The following is an 18,500-nucleotide window of genomic DNA, read 5'->3' on the forward strand; positions in this document are numbered from 1 at the left end:
AGCACCGATGATGGCTACCGGCACCGTGGCATACGAGGTGGGTTGGTGGCCGGCACCATGCCCGACCGCCTTTGTCTCTCCCAGTGGCGATGTTTGCTACACCACCACCGCTACACCAGTTACTCATTTGAGGCTGAGTCGACCTAGGGAAGGCCCGGGACCGGTTCAGATAATTGCTATTACTGGGTGTTGGTGGCCGTGAGCGGGAATCAAAACTCGGGTCGTCGGGTTCGTAGCGCAGCATTAACCGCTACACCACCACTGCCTTTACGCATACAATACACACGGTACAGTACACACGGTACAGTACATACAGTGCACAGTACAGTAGTTCCACGTTTGACCACATGGCCGAACGAGTGAACCCAAACCGTGTACTGTCTTGAATTTTGGGTAGAAATAGGCTAGCCGCGCACACAGTGATACCGCGTATACGAAGGAGATGCGTTCCTGGAGCTTGTTCGTATATTGAAACGTCGTATAGTGAATAACTTACAACATTGGTGCCATGAGGTTTGCGTTCCCAGCCTTCGTGACTTACCATTTCACACGATGAACACTTTACAACTTACACTTCGTATTGTCAACGAAGGCAATTTCTTTTGAACGTGATATAATTTTATACTATACAGTATTAAAAAAGAAACTGACTTAAAGCACAGTGAAGACATGCAAAGCTGTGAACCCCTTATCAGTGCCCTACCTTACTGTAGACCAATTCAGAACTTATTGGTCATCCCGTGCCCCTTATACATCTCAACGTTCACCCAATACACCACGCTGTACACTACACTATATACTACACCACGCTGTACACTACACTATACACTACACTACACACTATACACTGCACTATACACTTATACACCACCACTATACACCACCACTATACACCACGCTGTACACTACACTATATACTACACTACACTATACACTGCACTATACACTTATACACCACGCTGTACACTACACTATACACTACACCACTATACACCACCACTATACACGACATCATACTGGTAGGAACCTCCTGATTACACCAGCCCACAGGGGATTATTGCGTCCACCGTGCAGGGAGGGGCTGGGTGGGGTGGGGAGGGGCTGGGTGGGGTGGGGAGGGGCTGGGTGGGGTGGGGAGGGGCTGGGTGGGGAGGGGCTGGGTGGGGTGGGGAGGGGAGGGTGGGGAGGGGCTGGGTGGGGGTGGGAGGGGCTGGGTGGGGAGGGGAGGGTGGGGAGGGGCTGGGTGGGGAGGGACAGGCTGGGTGGGGAGGGGCTGGGTGTGGAGGGGCTAGGTGGGGAGGGAGGGGCTGGGTGGGGAGGGAGGGGCTGGGTGGGGTGGGGCTGGGTGGGGAGGGTGAGGCCTGGGTAGGGGGTGGGAGGGGTGGGGGTGGGGCTGGGTAGGGAGGGGCTGGTCACCCCGTGGTGCCCTTATAAAACTCAACGTTTAACCTACTCACGCCGGCTTGTGCCCGCCCTCACAGTCGGGCATATTTGTGGAATACACCACGCCGCCATTGACCCTGGCCATTGACCGAGCAACCCAACGTTCCTAACAGCTCCCTCCGCAGGATTGTGTTACACTACTATACACTACACCCCTATACACTACACTATATACTACTGCATACCTGTTAACCCATTATCAGTGCCCTACCTTACTACAGATCAATTCAGAACTTATTGGTCACCCCATGCGCCTTATAAATCTCAACGTTCATCCTGCAAAGTCCCATCACAAGGGAAAAACACAAAGACACGACAAAAATGTTTTGCTCGCCTTGAACGTAAAAATTTAGACAATACAGTAGATCTATGATTTTACAAATATTTACGTATTAATTTCAGTGTTTACACCATTGGAACCTCATTTGCCAGTAAAAAATGATAATTGTTTTTTTACCCTTCTGGCAACAAAACTGACACCTTTTTTACAAGGAGTCATGTTTGCATAGACCACAATACCGGCAGTCAATGCAAACAAAAAACATAAGTCTGATAATGTATGCACTGTCCTTGAAGTTGATTGGTCCACACCCGAGACAGCTTTCAACTTCAAGGACAGTGCATATCATTATCAGAGTTGTGTTTTTTGTTTGCATTATGACTGCAGGTATTGTGGTCTATGCAAACATGACTCCTTGTAAAAAAAGGTGTCAGTTTTGTTGCCAGATAGAAGGGTAAAAAAACAATTATCAATTTCAGTGTTATTTGGTTCTTTCGGTAAAGTCACGTAGAAAACAAGAAATCCATTCATTGTTTTACTTTATCAGCTTTCCGTGTAAAATATTGGAGAAATAAATCCAATGTTACGTTAAACCGAAACGTGGTCTATCGAATGCCGTGTACACACACCGAGCCTCTCCCGAGGATCGCCACCGTGTCGTGGTGGAGGTGGTTTGCGTTGTTCCATTTGTAGAGAAGTTCCGACGGACGTACTCGAAGACGGAGGTAAGTTAAGGGCTTTCACCAGGGTTTATTAAAGCTGTTACAATATTACACAGCAGAGTACACAACTCCCAGGGGCTAGGGGTCCTACTTTGAGTCCGGGTCCCTGCCGGCTAGCTCCGGTCTCTCTCTCTCTCTCTCGTGTCGGATCGTGGATTCTGCCGACTCCACCGACCGGAGAGAGAAGCACCTCTACGGCTACCACCGGCTTCTCCCCAGACTCACTATTCGATCCCTCTCTCTACCACTGGTTCCCTCTTCACCCTTCGTACTCTACCAGTTCCCACAGTGACCCCGCTTATGTCACGAGGTATCCCTTAAGTACCCTAGGAGACGTGACGTCATCGCACTGAACGGCACACCTGACGACACGTCCCCATTTTACTCCTCTACACATTGATCCCGAGAGCGAAGCCGCCCTTCCCGCTCACCTCCGCTTAGCACGGACGGCTACGTACGGTGCGAAAGAAGTTCAACATACATGTGAAAGAAAACTCTGGCCTTTTGTCACCAAGGTAATGTCTTTATGTTACGGCACGGGTTCACACCTTCATCCTCGCTTGTCACCCTCGACGCCCCCCAACCCTACCACCCGCTCCCTCTTTTAACCTCTTCCTGACGTCGTCACCTCTCACCCTCACCTGGCCGAACCGTCACACTTGACGCTCACCCACGCATCCATGCACTCGCCCACCCACTCGCTCACTCATCCACCCACTCACCCACCCATTCACCTACCCACTCACCCACTTATCCACTCACCCACCCACGCACCCAATCGCCCACCCACTCAACCACCCACTCATCCACCCACTCACCCACCCACTCGCTCACCCACCCACTCGTCCACCCACCCACTCGTCCACCCACTCGCTCACCCACTCACCCACTCGCTCACCCATCCACTCACGCACCCACCCCCCCCCGCTCACCCCCCCCCCCCCCCCGCTCACCCACCCACTCATCCACGCACCCACTCACCCACTCACCTCACGCACCCACCTGCTCTTTTCACCTCTTCCTGGCTCCGCCCCTCGTCGCACTATGTCTCCACCATCTTGGTTATTTCGGTAAAGTCACGTAGAAGGGAAATAATAAAATAAAACAATAAAATTCTCACGACGTTTCGGCCGCAACACAAGCACCCGTCCTCAGGTGAAGACAGAGCTGTCTGAAAGACAGCGCTCCAATGAACACTGCTAAGCTTGGCAGCGTATTTTAAGCTGGGCCCACTGTCTTTCAGACAGCTCTGTCTTTACCTGAGGACGGCTGCTTATGTTGTGGCCGAAACGTCTTGAGAATTTTATTATGTTTTATTTGTATTATTTTATTATTTTCCTTCTACGTGACTTTACCGAAAAAACCAAAGAGTATATATACAACTACTTAATGAAAATGCTGCATGGTATTTTTCGTGACTTTATAACGGCAGCAATAGAAAAAATAAATATGCACGGCGCCATCCTGGCGAAAAGTTTCGTCTAATTTAGCGTTCCGGAGCACCGCTCTAAAGGCTGCATTGTCACGTGATCACGGCGAAAGAGACACGCAAACTCCAAATATACAGCAGCAGCAGCAGGCGTCAGGGTTGAACCCACGAGCTCCTGTATACCAGGCGAGGTAGTTAACATCTAGCCACCGTGATGATGATGAGAGAGAGACATACAGACTCCAAATATACAGCAGCAGGCATCAGGGTCGGGATCGAACCCACGACCTCCTGCATACCGGGCGAGGTAGTTAACATCTCCTATCCACCGTGATGATGAGAGAGCGACACGCAAACTCCGAATATACAGCAGCAGGTATCAGGGTCAGGATCGAACCCACGAGCTCTTGTATACCAGGCGAGGTAGTTAAAATCTCCTAGCCACCGTGATGATGATGAGAGAGAGACATACAGACTCCAAATATACAGCAGCAGGCATCAGGGTCGGGATCGAACCCAAGACCTCCTGTATACTAGGTGAGATAGTTAACATCTCCTCGCTACCGTGATGATAATGAGAGAGAGACATGCAAACTCCAAATATACAGCAGCAGGCATCAGGGTCGGGATCAAACCCACGACCTCCTGTATACCGAGGCGAGGTAGTTAACATCTCCTAGCAACCGTGATGATGAGAGAGAGACTCGCAGACTCCAACTATACAGCAGTAGGCATACCAGGCGAGGTAGTTAACATCTTGCCACGGTGGTATTACTGCACGCTAAATCGCACAAACCAGACCCCGCATCGATCGAGGGAAAGACACACAATACCTGCACGTGCCATGGGGTGAGGGCTCGCGTATGAACATCGCTGGGAGGATGGGACACACGGGGTGAGGATCCTCTCATCTACGCGGCCTCAAGGAGTGCGCTGTAACGGTGGAGGGGAGAGAGATCGACTGCAGAGGAAGAGACGCCGGTTGGGTCAGTGTCACGGTGCACGTGGCTGGGAAAGTCCCTTCTAGATTTGAAGCTTTCGTGACTGCAAGGATTCATATTCTTAGGTTTATTTCGGTAAAGTCACGTAGGTAAAAAAATTAAAAATTAATAAAAGTTAAATAAAAATAAAACAAAAATCACGACGTTTCGGAGGCAACACAAGCTTCCGTCTTCAGGTGGAACCGTCACAGCACGATTGCTGTATCAAGTGATATCAAGTGATACAGCAGTCGTGCTGTGACGGTTCCACCTGAAGACGGAAGCTTGTGTTGCCTCCGAATCGTCGTGATTTTTATTTTATTTTTATTTTACTTTTATTCATTTTTATTTTTTACCTACGTGACTTTACCGAAAAAACCTAAGAATATGGGAAAGTCCCTGTCGGGTTTTTTTTTTCACGCGAGTCACCGGAATTCACTCGACTCAAAGCTCTGCGTTTCTGTAGAGAGAGGGACAGACGACGACATTCCACGAAACCTCGTGGATGCCACTCCCCCAGCCGGCCAGCAGAGGGCGGCAGTCTGCGCCTTTGTTGCACTTCACACAGGTCGTCCAGTAGGGGGCGCTGTGCCACCATTGCTCTCTGAGCATCCTTGTGTTCAAACCCTGGTGTTTGTTTATCGACATTCCGTGACTAGTGCAGAATTACAATAACATCTCACCGATCAGGTTCAGATCACGGGGGGTCATTTCTCACAGTCATAACTCTCCAGGTATCTCCATCGTCTCCCACGTGAGCATTGGAGTCGCCCAGTAAGATTATGGAGTCGGTAGGCGGCACTCTGTCGAGCACTGCACCCACCATCTCCAAGAAGGCCGAACACTCCCAACTGTTGTTTGGTGCATATGTAGTGGTGATATGCGCTGGCAGTAGGAATCGTGTGGAAGCGCGTGGTGATTGGCTGTGTATTGGTGACGCGCGCTGACAGTGAGGGATCGTGTGGCAGCGCGGGGTGATTGGTTATGTGGTGGTGACATGCGCTGGCAAAAGGGATCGTGTGGCAGCGCGTGGTGATTGGTCAACTAGAGTGGGTGCTCACATCGCGGTCCGCATAGGCTCCGTCCCCTCGGGAGCGGAGGACTATAAAGGGGGATGCGCGCGGGCGCTCGGGGAGTTGGTAACCAGTGAAGACGGAAGACGGAGGAGGAAGAGATAGGGCCCTGAGACCCCTAGCCCCGCTGTCCTTGTAAGGGCCGGGACCCTGTGTGGCTCAGAGGCGGGACCTTGGGACCCGCGGCCGGACGTCCGTGTGAGGGCCGGGCTGCGGGACCCAGTGGTCGTGATCCATACCCAAGCTGGGGTGGGTCTGTAAATTCCCCTGGAAGCTACGGGGCTGGAGAGCCCGTGTGTGTGTAGCCGGGTGGAACGTGTAGTGTGAGCTGTAGTGACCACACGTGTTATTGTGGCTAAAGAAAGTGTTAATAAAGTGTGCTACCCGTCAAGTGGTCTCCCGCTGTAATTTACAATATTACACATACAATGAGGGAAAAAAGTATTTGATCCCCTGCTGATTTTGTACGTTTGCCCACTGACAAAGAAATTATCAGTCTATAATTTTAATGGTAGGTTTATTTCAACATAACATTTTTGACATGCGTTTTTCTAGATTTTTTTTTGCTATTCTGTCTCTCACTGTTCAAATAAACCTACCATTAAAATTATAGACTGATCATTTCTTTGTCAGTGGGCAAACGTACAAAATCAGCAGGGGATCAAATACTTCTTTCCCTCACTGTAAGTACAGAAAACCTCGTGGATGCCACTCCCCAGCAGGCCAGCAGGAGGCGGCAGTCTGCCCCTTGTTGCACTTCATACAGCTCGCCCAGTAGGGGGCGCTGTGCCGCCATTGCTCTCGGCTTTTAGGTCCGATAGTTGAACTATATACTTAAATATTCTTAGGCTTTTTCGGTAAAGTCACGAAAGTAAAAAATTAAAATTAATAAAAGTAAAATAAAAATAAAATAAAAATCACGACGTTTCTGAGGCAACACAAGCTTCCGTCATCATGTGGGACCGTCACAGCCAGATGTGCTGTATCAAGTGAGGCAGGGATTCCAAGATACAAGTTCTTAAATACAAGTTAAGGGGGGGGAGGAGGGGGGGGAGGAACTTATCTGAGTGTGGTAGCCAATGAATGGAACGTAATTCTAGATTTTAAGCTTTCGTGACTGCAAGGATTCATATTCTTAGGTTTTTTCGGTAAAATCACGTAGGTAAAAAAATTTAAAATTAAAAAAAGTAAAATGAAATAAAAATCACGACGTTTCGGAGGCAACACAAGCTTCCGTCTTCAGGTGGAACCGTCACAGCACGATAGCTGTATCAAGTATCACAGCACGATAGCTGTATCAAGTATCACTTGATATCACTTGATACAGCTATCGTGCTGTGATGGTTCCACCTGAAGACGGAAGCTTGTGTTGCCTCCGAATCGTCGTGATTTTAATTTTATTTTTTTTTAATTTTATTTTTTTACCTACGTGACTTTACCGAAAAAACCTAAGAATATAGGAAAGTCCCTGTCGGGTTTTTTTCACGTGAGTCACCGGAATTCACTCGACTCAAAGCTCTGCGTTTCTGTAGAGAGAGGGACAGACGAGGACATTCCACGATACCTCGTGGATGCCACTCCCCAGCAAGCCAGCAGAGGGCGGCAGTCTGTGCCTTTGTTGCACTTCATGCAGATCGTCCAGTAGGGGGCGCTGTGCAACCATTGCTCACTGAGCATCCTTGTGTTCAAAACATGGTGTTTGTTTATCGACATTCCATGACTAGTGCAGAATTATAATAACATCTCACCGTTCAGGTTCAGATCACGGGGGGCCATTTCTCACAATCATAACTCTCCAGGTATCTCCATCGTCTCCCACGTGAGCATTGGAGTCGCCCAGTAAGATTATAGAGTCGGTAGGCGGCACTCTGTCGAGCACTGCACCCACCATCTCCAAGAACGCCGAACACTCCGAACTGTTGTTTGGTGCATACAGTGAGGGAAATAAGTATTTGATCCCCTGCTGATTTTGTACGTTTGCCCACTGACAAAGAAATGATCAGTCTATAATTTTAATGGTAGGTTTATTTGAACAGTGAGAGACAGAATAGCAACAAAAAATATCCAGAAAAACGCATGTCAAAAATGTTATGTTCAAATAAACCTACCATTAAAATTATAGACTGATAATTTATTTGTCAGTGGGCAAACGTACAAAATCAGCAGGGGATCAAATACATCTTTCCCTCACTGTAAGTACAGAAAACCTCGTGGATGCCACTCCCCAGCAGGCCAGCAGGAGGCGGCAGTCTGCGCCTATGTTACACTTCACACAGTTCGCCCAGTAGGGGGCGATGTGCCACCATTGCTTTCGGCTTTTAGGTACGATTGTTGAACTATATACTTAAATATTCTTAGGTTTTTTCGGTAAAGTCACGAAAGTAAAAAATTAAAATTAATAAAAATGAAATAAAAATCACGACGTTTCGGAGGCAACACAAGCTTCCGTCTTCAGGTGGAACCGTCACAGCACGATAGCTGTATCAAGTATCACAGCACGATAGCTGTATCAAGTATCACTTGATATCACTTGATACAGCTATCGTGCTGTGATGGTTCCACCTGAAGACGGAAGCTTGTGTTGCCTCCGAATCGTCGTGATTTTTTTTTTTTTTTTTTTATTTTATTTTTTTACCTACGTGACTTTACCGAAAAAACCTAAGAATATAGGAAAGTCCCTGTCGGGTTTTTTTCACGTGAGTCACCGGAATTCACTCGACTCAAAGCTCTGCGTTTCTGTAGAGAGAGGGACAGACGAGGACATTCCACGATACCTCGTGGATGCCACTCCCCAGCAAGCCAGCAGAGGGCGGCAGTCTGTGCCTTTGTTGCACTTCACGCAGATCGTCCAGTAGGGGGCGCTGTGCAACCATTGCTCACTGAGCATCCTTGTGTTCAAAACATGGTGTTTGTTTATCGACATTCCGTGACTAGTGCAGAATTATAATAACATCTCACCGTTCAGGTTCAGATCACGGGGGGCCATTTCTCACAATCATAACTCTCCAGGTATCTCCATCGTCTCCCACGTGAGCATTGGAGTCGCCCAGTAAGATTATAGAGTCGGTAGGCGGCACTCTGTCGAGCACTGCACCCACCATCTCCAAGAACGCCGAACACTCCGAACTGTTGTTTGGTGCATACAGTGAGGGAAATAAGTATTTGATTCCCTGCTGATTTTGTACGTTTGCCCACTGACAAAGAAATGATCAGTCTATAATTTTAATGGTAGGTTTATTTGAACAGGTTTATTTGAACAAAAAATATCCAGAAAAACGCATGTCAAAAATGTTATGTTCAAATAAACCTACCATTAAAATTATAGACTGATAATTTATTTGTCAGTGGGCAAACGTACAAAATCAGCAGGGGATCAAATACATCTTTCCCTCACTGTAAGTACAGAAAACCTCGTGGATGCCACTCCCCAGCAGGCCAGCAGGAGGCGGCAGTCTGCGCCTATGTTACACTTCACACAGTTCGCCCAGTAGGGGGCGATGTGCCACCATTGCTTTCGGCTTTTAGGTACGATTGTTGAACTATATACTTAAATATTCTTAGGTTTTTTCGGTAAAGTCACGAAAGTAAAAAATTAAAATTAATAAAAATAAAATAAAAATCACGACGTTTCGGAGGCAACACAAGCTTCCGTCTTCAGGTGGAACCGTCACAGCACGCTTGCTGAGCTGCTGCACGTGATTCACCACTCATTTAGTCAGCCTCTCTTCCCCTCACTTTGGGGGGTGAAGGTGACTCAGTGAGGATTCAGGATTTGAGTCGTGCGTCCTCAGAGCACGGAGTGTAACCAACGCAGAAAACAGGCACAATGCACAGATTCACGCACACAAACATACACACACACAATACAAATATCCCCCATATAGGCTTACCAATAAGGTCTGAATTGGTCTGTAATAAAGTAGCCACTGATAAGGGGTTGACATATATACCGTAACAACACAACACTTGTACTGTACTGTGAGAAAACGACTCATCCTGGGATTTTAGGAAAAGTGGCAACAGCTGATCAGTGTATCATGGTGATATAGCGACCTCAGTCTCGGTGAGGGATCCTACCCGGGGAGTTGGTCTTAATATAAGTTGTCTTGTGGTTGTTGTTGTTTGACTTGCATCCCACTGGGATATTTGCACAGGGTTGGTGTACGGTGATTTTTCTGCAATATCTTGCTGTCTTTTCTTGGATTTTCTGTTTGCACATAGTCACTTTAAGATGTTTTCTCGTTCATGTTTTTGTTTTTTGTTTGTTGCGGTTGCACCCGATTCAAGAGCCGAATGGCTCACAGGGCTATACCTAATAGATAAACTCTGAAACTTTGAAAACTTTGGGTGTCACCTGCACTGGGAGGCGGTGCTGCTGTCGTTTTTATCACGCCGACTCTATTGAGCTGCTGCAAGTGATTCACCACTCATTTAGTCAGCCTCTCTTCCCTGCACTTTGGGGGGTGATGGTGACTCAGTGATGATTCTGGACTTGAGTCGTGCGTCCTCAGAGCACGGAGTGTAACCAACGCAGAGAACAGGCACAATTCACAGATTCATGCATATAAAAATACACACACAATACAAATATCCCCCAATATAGGCTTCGACAGAATGTTGGGGCAAACCCTGTTCGTGAACGACTGTAAGATTGGCTGAGGTGGAGGAAGGATCTCTCCTGAGGGGAAAGGGATGAGGGGAACTGTGTCACAAGGGGTGTATTTACTTAGCTAATGATTCTACAGTACACGGGACTGTCATACAGTTAGAGTACAAGATCCACAAGAAAAATAAATAAGTAAATTGACACGGGATAGTTCTTGATTTTCCTGCTCAAAAGTGGGGGTACTGGTGCTTTGAATTATGATAGGGGAGTGCTCCTGCGATGTGATTTGCTGTGCAGGAAACCTAATGTACTCCTGTATTGTACTTCCCTGTTTAAACCATGTAGTCTATTTCCTAAATTCGGCCCCTTATCAATTTGTGTAGTGTAATATTATCACACTCAAAAATGGTCCAGTCATAAAAACTATTTCGTAATAATCACAAAATGGGGAACAACCACAAAGCGCGACTCACTTCAACTCGAACCATAGCTCTGGAGCGCCCCCCCTTGTTTACCACGACATCAAAGCTAAGTTTGTCTACACGCGTAACATACCCGTCAACCCATACGGTTTACCGTATTCTTGTACAGGGAAATTGAGTTTTCAGGTCTATACGGTGTACAGCCGTTTCAATATGGGCAACATTTTTTGTGTCTATTTGTTTGTGTTTTGTCCCTTGGGATGAGACTTTGTAGGATGAACGTAGAGATTTATAAGGGGCACGGGGTTACCAATAAGGTCTGAATTGGTCTGGAGTAAAGTAGCCACTGATAAGGGGTTGACAGATATACCGTAACAACACAACACTTGTACTGTACTGTGAGAAAAAGACTCATCCTGGCATTTTAGGAAAAGTGGCAACAGCTGATCAGTGCATCATGGTGATGTAGCGACCTCAGTCTCGGTGAGGGATCCTCCTCGGGGAGTCGGGTGTCACCTGCACTGGGAGGCGGTGCTACTGTCGTTTTTATCACGCCGACTCTATTGAGCTGATTCTAGATTTGAAGCTTTGGTGACTGCAAGGATTCATATTCTTAGGTTTTGTCGGTAAAGTCACGTTGGTAAAAAATTTAACATTATGAAAGTAAAATAAAAAATTAAATAAAAATCACGACGTTTCGGAGGCAATGCAAGCTTCCCTCTTCAGGTGGAACCGTCACAGCACGCTAGCTGAGCTGCTGCAAGTGATTCACCACTCATTTAGTCAGCCTCTCTTCCCTGCACTTTGGGGGGTGATGGTGACTCAGTGAGGATTCTGGATTTGAGTCGCGCGTCCTCAGAGCACGGAGCGTAACCAACGCAGAGAACAGGCACAATGCACAGATTCATGCACACAAACATACAGACACAATACAAATATTCCCCATATAGACTTCAACAGAATGTTGGGGCAAATGCTGTTCGTGAACGACTGTAAGATTGGCTGAAGTGGAGGAAGGATCTCTCTTGAGTCGAAAGGGCTTAGGGGAACTGTGTCAAAAGGGGTGTATTTATCTTTTTGGTTCTTTCGGTAAAGTCACGTAGAAGGGAAGTAATAAAATAATAAAATAAAACATAATAAAATTATTCTCACGACGTGTCGGCCACAACGCAAGCAGCCGTCCTCAGGTGAAGAACAGGTCTTATAGTCACCTGAGGACGGCTGCTTGCGTTGTGGCCGAAACGTCGTGAGAATAATTTTATTATGTTTTATTTTATTATTTTATTACTTCCCTTCTACGTGACTTTACCGAAAAAACCAAGACGATGAATCCCTGCAGTCACGAAAGCTTTAAATCGAAGGGTGTATTTACTTAGCTAATGCTTCTACAGTACACAGGACTGTCACACAGTTAGAGCACAAGATCCGCAAGAAAAATAAATAAGTAAATTAACACGGGATAGTTCTTTATCGTCCTGCTCAGAGGTGGGGGTACTGGTGCTTTGAATTCTGATAGGGGAGTGCTCCTGCGATGTGATTTACTGTGCAGGAAACATACTGTACTCCTGTATTGTACTTCGCTGTTTAAAACCATGTAGTCGATTTCCTAAATTCGGCCCCTTATCAATTTGTGTAGTGTAATATTATCACACTCAAAAATGGTCCAGTCATAAAAACTATTTCGTAATAATCACAAAATGGGGAACAACCACAAAGCGCGACTCACTTCGACTCGCACCATAGCTCTGGAGCGCCCCCCTTGTTTACCACGACATCAAAGCTAAGTATGTCTACACGCGTAACATACCCGTCAACCCATACGGTTTACCTGTATTCTTGTACAGGGAAATTGAGTTTTCAGGTCCATATGGTGTACAGCCGTTTCAATAAGGGCAACATTTTTTGTGTCTATTTGTTTGTGTTTTGTTCCTTGCGATGAGACTTTGTAGGATGAACGTAGAGATTTATAAGGGGCACGGGATTACCAATAAGGTCTGAATTGGTCTGTAATAAAGTAGCCACTGATAAGGGGTTGACAGATATACCGTAACAACACAACACTTGTACTGTACTGTAAAATCACGTAGTTAGTTTCTAACTGCGTGACTTTACCGCAATAACCAAAGAATATGGATTCCTGCAGTCACGAAAGCTTCAAATCAAGACTTGTACACTACTGCAAACATTAAAACTGAAACACCTGAACCTCTACTATGTACTATCATTAATTCACATATTAATACTCTGAAAAGCCTGCACCTCTACTGTATACTGTACTTAATTAAAAAATGACAATTCTCAAAAACCTGAACCCCCTTGAGATTTGGGGAAGAGGTGCTGGGGGCGGTCTTCATGGTTACAGGGCGAGCGGCACTCCCGGTTTGTGTTGGACGATTTAATTTTGTACTTGTTTGATAGATTTCGCCATTCGCCTCCACCTGTGGAGCTGTCAACTTTATTTTCTGTGTTGTTTGTGTGAAAGTACAAAGCTCCCTTGAAGATCATCATCACTTTTCATGGGCATATAGCCCGTAAGTGTCAACTCCCCTTTCTTAAGTCTTGTGCTAATATCCTCAAGTAGTGCCAGATCTTTCAGGCACCAACCTCTTCATGATGTCGTCGTCACGTCATTCTCTGTTAGGTCTTCCTCTCTTTCCTGTTCCTTCCATTTTTCCGAACAACAGACGTTACATTTTTCTGCTGTTGTCCATCCCACATAATGTAGAAATAGTGCCAGTTTCCTTATCACCGCTGCCTGCAATAGGTCTTCTTCTGTGCAACCTTTTTCTTGCTTCTACGTTGTTCAGTCTTTGAGTCCAGCTTAGATGCAGGATCCTTCTGTAGCAATACATTTCTAGTGTCAATATCTTATCTTTGTCAGTCTTTTTCAATCTTCAAGTCTCGCATGAATACAAAGCTGTGCTGAAAACGCATGTTATTTTGACATACAGTACATAGCAGGGGTTACCAAAAAGATTTCCAAAATCTTAAACAAACACAAGATCCAGGTTCATTTCAACACAGTACACAAAATCCGTGATTTGATCCAAACTGTAAAGGATGTGATTCCTGATATTTAATACCCGGGTGTCTACAAACTGAGTTGTGGCTGCGGCAGCAGTTACATTGGGGAAATAAAACGACATGTCTCGGACCGCCTTCGCGGACACAAGGCAGATCTGAAACACGGTAGGACCAATACCTCTGCCGTTGCTGATCATTGTTTTAACGCAGTGGGCTCACACGAAATTGACTTTTCCAAGACGAAGGTACTCTGCAAACCCACCGGCTATTATCGGAGATTTGTTCATGAAGCCATCCAGATATATAAACACAGACACAACTTTAACCGAGAAGATGGGTACAAACTGAGCAAGCATTGGAAGGACGTTATTAACCAGGTAAAGTCTTAACTGACAGTGATGTTTCCATCCTGCCTGCCTATGTCAGCTGTTATTTACGACTCTCTGTGTGTCTTTCTCTCTCTCTCTCTCTGTGCATCTCTCTCCGATCTCTACTCCAGTGACCCGGGTGCTGCTGCGGGGTCTACTTTCTGCCCCGCCTCCTTCCCCCCCCCCCTTCTCTCTCCTCCCCCCCCCCCCCTACTGCCGAGGCCTATATAACCTCGTGCCATGGCAGGTCTCTCGCCTACTTCACTATACACTACACTATACACCACTACTATACACTACACTATACACTACACTATACACTACACTATACACTATACTATACACTATACTATACACTACACTATACACCACTACTATACACTACACTATACACTACACTATACACCACTACTATACACTACACTATACACTACACTATACACCACTACTATACACTACACTATACACTACACTACACTACTATACACTACACTATACACTACACTACTATACACTACACTATACACCACTACTATACACTACACTATACACTACACTATACACTACACTATACACCACTACTATACACTATACACTACACTATACACTACACTACTATACACTACACTATACAATACACTACACTATACACTACACTATACACTACACTATACACTACCCCTCTACTGCTGAGGCCTATATGACCTCGTGCCACGGCAGATCTCTCGCCTGCTTGTGTTGCGATCGAAACGTCGTGATCTGTATTTTTCTACCTACGTGTCTTTACCGAAAGATCCAAAGAGTATAGTACATATAGCTTGAATATGTTGGGTACATATGGAGTCATGCATATGATTGCGATCGTTCAGCTGATGTATATATTAACCTATTTCGATGACGTATGCGTATGTCATCGGTTTTTCGTGAGATTCCATTCTGATGACATTACGTGTACAAAGCACATCTCTCAAGATCGTCGAGGAACCAGAGGCAAGCGGGAAAGCATCAGTCAGGTGGTGATTAGCTGGCTTCACCAACGATTACCAAATCTATAATATAGGTTTTCTTTGGGTTAGATCGCGTAAATATATAATGTGTCAATAAACCTGACACCACCCGACACAGCCAATTAGTAAGGTTTGTCACGTAAATAGAACATGCTAATTCGTTAATAGTACAGCACACCGGTGTGTTGAACAGCCAAGCCACAACATTTACAATCTGAGTACGACGTTTCACCAGTAATTACAACTAGCTTCATCATGTATATATTTGCGTATTCTAACCCCCCAAAAAATGTGTTATGGATGATATTGGTCGTGAAAGCCTACGTGTTAAACTTATTACCAAATCTCTGCCCTCCTCTATATATATTAAGATGTCTTTAAATTTCTATTTAAAGCTTTCGTGACTGCAGGGATTCATTTTCTTGGTTCTTTCGGTAAAGTCACGTAGAATGGAAATAATAAAATAATAAAAATACAACATAATAACATTTCGATTTAAAGCTTTCGTGACTGCAGGGATTCATCTTCTTGGTTCTTTCGGTAAAGTCATCACGTAGAAGGGAAATAATAAAATAATAATAAAACATTTTAAAATAAAATAACATAATAAAATAATAATATTAAATAATATAATAAAGTATTATTTTATTATGTTTATTATTTTATTATTTCTATTCTACGTGACTTTACCGAAAGAACCAAGAAGAAGATGTCTTTAGTCAATGAATTTTTGCGTGTGTGAATGTGGGAATAAATTGGAGGACCCGGAGAAAACCTGCGCCTGAAACGGCGCTACACTCTACGCCATACAGAAGGGACAGAAGATTTTAGTCCACACTTTGCTGTGCGGGGTTCTCCTGGCAGAGCCAACCTGTTTAACACGTAGCAGGCTTTCGCGACCAATGTTATTCATAATCAACGTTTTTGGGTTTAGATCGCGTTATTTATAAATGTGTCGTAACCCTCCACCACCCGACACGGTCAATCAGTAAAAAAGTGTCACGTTGACAAAGACAATTAGTTCACTGCTTTAGCCCACCGGTGTGTTGAAGCCACAACATTTACAATTTGAGTACGACGTTTCGCTGGTAATTGCATCCAGCATCATCGGGCAATTCGCCAGAATGGTGAGGCTCTGCTCTGTCTCCCGTTCTTATATAGAGCAGCAGCAGCAGAGTGACGTCATCATTAACTCATTAACTCATCAGGTGCAAAGATTCAAGGGGGGAGTGATTGTAATTATATACTAGATTAGTAATCAGGCTATTGTTACGATGCAACCTGGGTACGGCACCTCCTCGGCTCCCTCGGGAAGTGGGCTTCACAACATTCGAGGGGTCCCACCAACACTCGCCTCCACAGTGCGGGATTACAGGCAACGTGCATAGCCACTACTGATATCACGATGTCAAACTGCCACCGCCCAGCAACATAGAGACGAGGAAACTCACCCACCACATGAGCCCACACATCCCAGCACAGTAAACTGATGTTCAGATTTAATGTTTTTATTCATCACCACACAAACATTGACCCTTGACCCACAATAAAATGTGATTCCAATTCACAGGTAACCCAGAACACAATCAAGTATATGTATATTTACGCGATCTAACCCAAGAAACCTTTATTATTGATAATATTGGTCGCGAAAGCCTACGTGTTAAAGTCGATTTGTTTAACCAGGTGAGAACTCAAGAGACCAGGATGAGTCTCGGCTGTAAGAGTTATTTCTGCTGCATTCGCTGCTTCTACTGCTGATGGTGATGATTCTGTTGCTGCTGAAAATGCTTACATTATTTTTTATGCTGTTGGCACTACTCCTGATGCTTACGATGATGATGCTAATGATGGAGCTACCGCTGCTGATGCTGTAGGTCCTGCTGCTGTTACTAATTCTGCTGCAGATAACACTTCTGCTGATGATGATCGAGTCGAGTTGAATTTGAGTTCAACGAGGTGAGAACTCAGGATATCAGGATGAGTCTCATTGACAAGAGTGACCTGGGTCACAAAAATGAAAAAAGCAAAACAAGTCAAACCGATGCTAGCAATGAAGCAAATAGAAAGCACACGCACAGCCCAGAGCACAATGCGATTAGCATTCACACAAGTACACAACTGGTACGATAAAATCAATGCGTCCAAAATAATCTACGTATTGCTAAACAGCCTGAGACTCGAGGTTGGGTTCACACCGGATTGGTGTCTCACGTTAGGGAGGGGCGCTGTGGTGGCTAGGAGATGTTAACTCCCTCGACTGGTTTGCAGGAGGTCGTGAGTTGGATTCCGACCCTGACGGCTGCTGTATATTTGGAGTTTGCAGTGTCTCTATCCCTGTAATAGAACACAGTGTCTGCGTATTATTAATGCGTGTTGAGACAATATTAGTTGTGTTGTAGTGGAAGGTATATCTTCACTCTAGATACATATCAGGCGCTTAATTACTTGAACCCACTTCAAAGTCAAAACACAGTTCCCATTGTTGTCAGCAGAGGGAGGCATTATCCCATGAATCGAAGGTTGTGGCTGCAGGTCCAAGTCTAAGTCTGAGAGCAGATATTACAATACTAATAAAAACAAACTTTATTATGAATAATATTGTTCGTGAAAGATCTCCTCCTCCTACTTGGCTTCTCTCTCTCTATGTCCTGTAAAATAAAACTGCTTTGGGTGGGGGGGAGGAGTCACTCGACCCCTGGTTATAACAAACATATTTAGCCCAGCTCAAACACCACGAATAGTTCTCCCCCAAGTGAGGCCATTTCATTCCCACCCCGGGTTTATCGCCCAACGAGCGAGTGACCGCGAGGGGACGACGCGCGTCACCCCGCAGCGTCACGTGACGCGTGTTCCCAGCACGCCCGCGGTGGAGCTCCGCCCTCTCGGCGCTGAGCGCCACGCGGCGCGAGGGACGATGACGTCAGAGAGAAGCTTGGCTCCCCCCGCCCTCCCCCACCAGTGCGCTAACCACTGCACCACCGCTCCACCCCACACTACGCACATGGCTCTCTATACGCTAAAGGCAAAGATACCCTGTGTAGCCTTAACATACTGTTGGGCAAGTGCTGTTAGTAGCGAGTAGCACCTATGAAGGTCGGTACTGTGACACACGAGGGAGTGGGAAGGCAGCACCACGCCCAGAA

At 45.8% G+C, this 18,500-nt stretch overlaps 1 protein-coding gene across 1 annotated transcript in view; it reads left to right on the forward strand.

Annotated features, from left to right (window-relative positions):
- AP3M2 (adaptor related protein complex 3 subunit mu 2) overlaps nt 1-18,500 on the forward strand; it is a gene marked incomplete at its 5' end in the record, with an annotated part of 280,782 nt that overhangs the window by 192,459 nt on the left and 69,823 nt on the right. The window lies entirely within an intron of this gene.

Source organism: Lethenteron reissneri, chromosome 65 (genome assembly GCF_015708825.2).
Source record: "Lethenteron reissneri isolate LAM-NWPU_2019-01 chromosome 65, ASM1570882v1, whole genome shotgun sequence".
Classification (NCBI taxonomy): Eukaryota; Metazoa; Chordata; class Hyperoartia; order Petromyzontiformes; family Petromyzontidae; genus Lethenteron; species Lethenteron reissneri.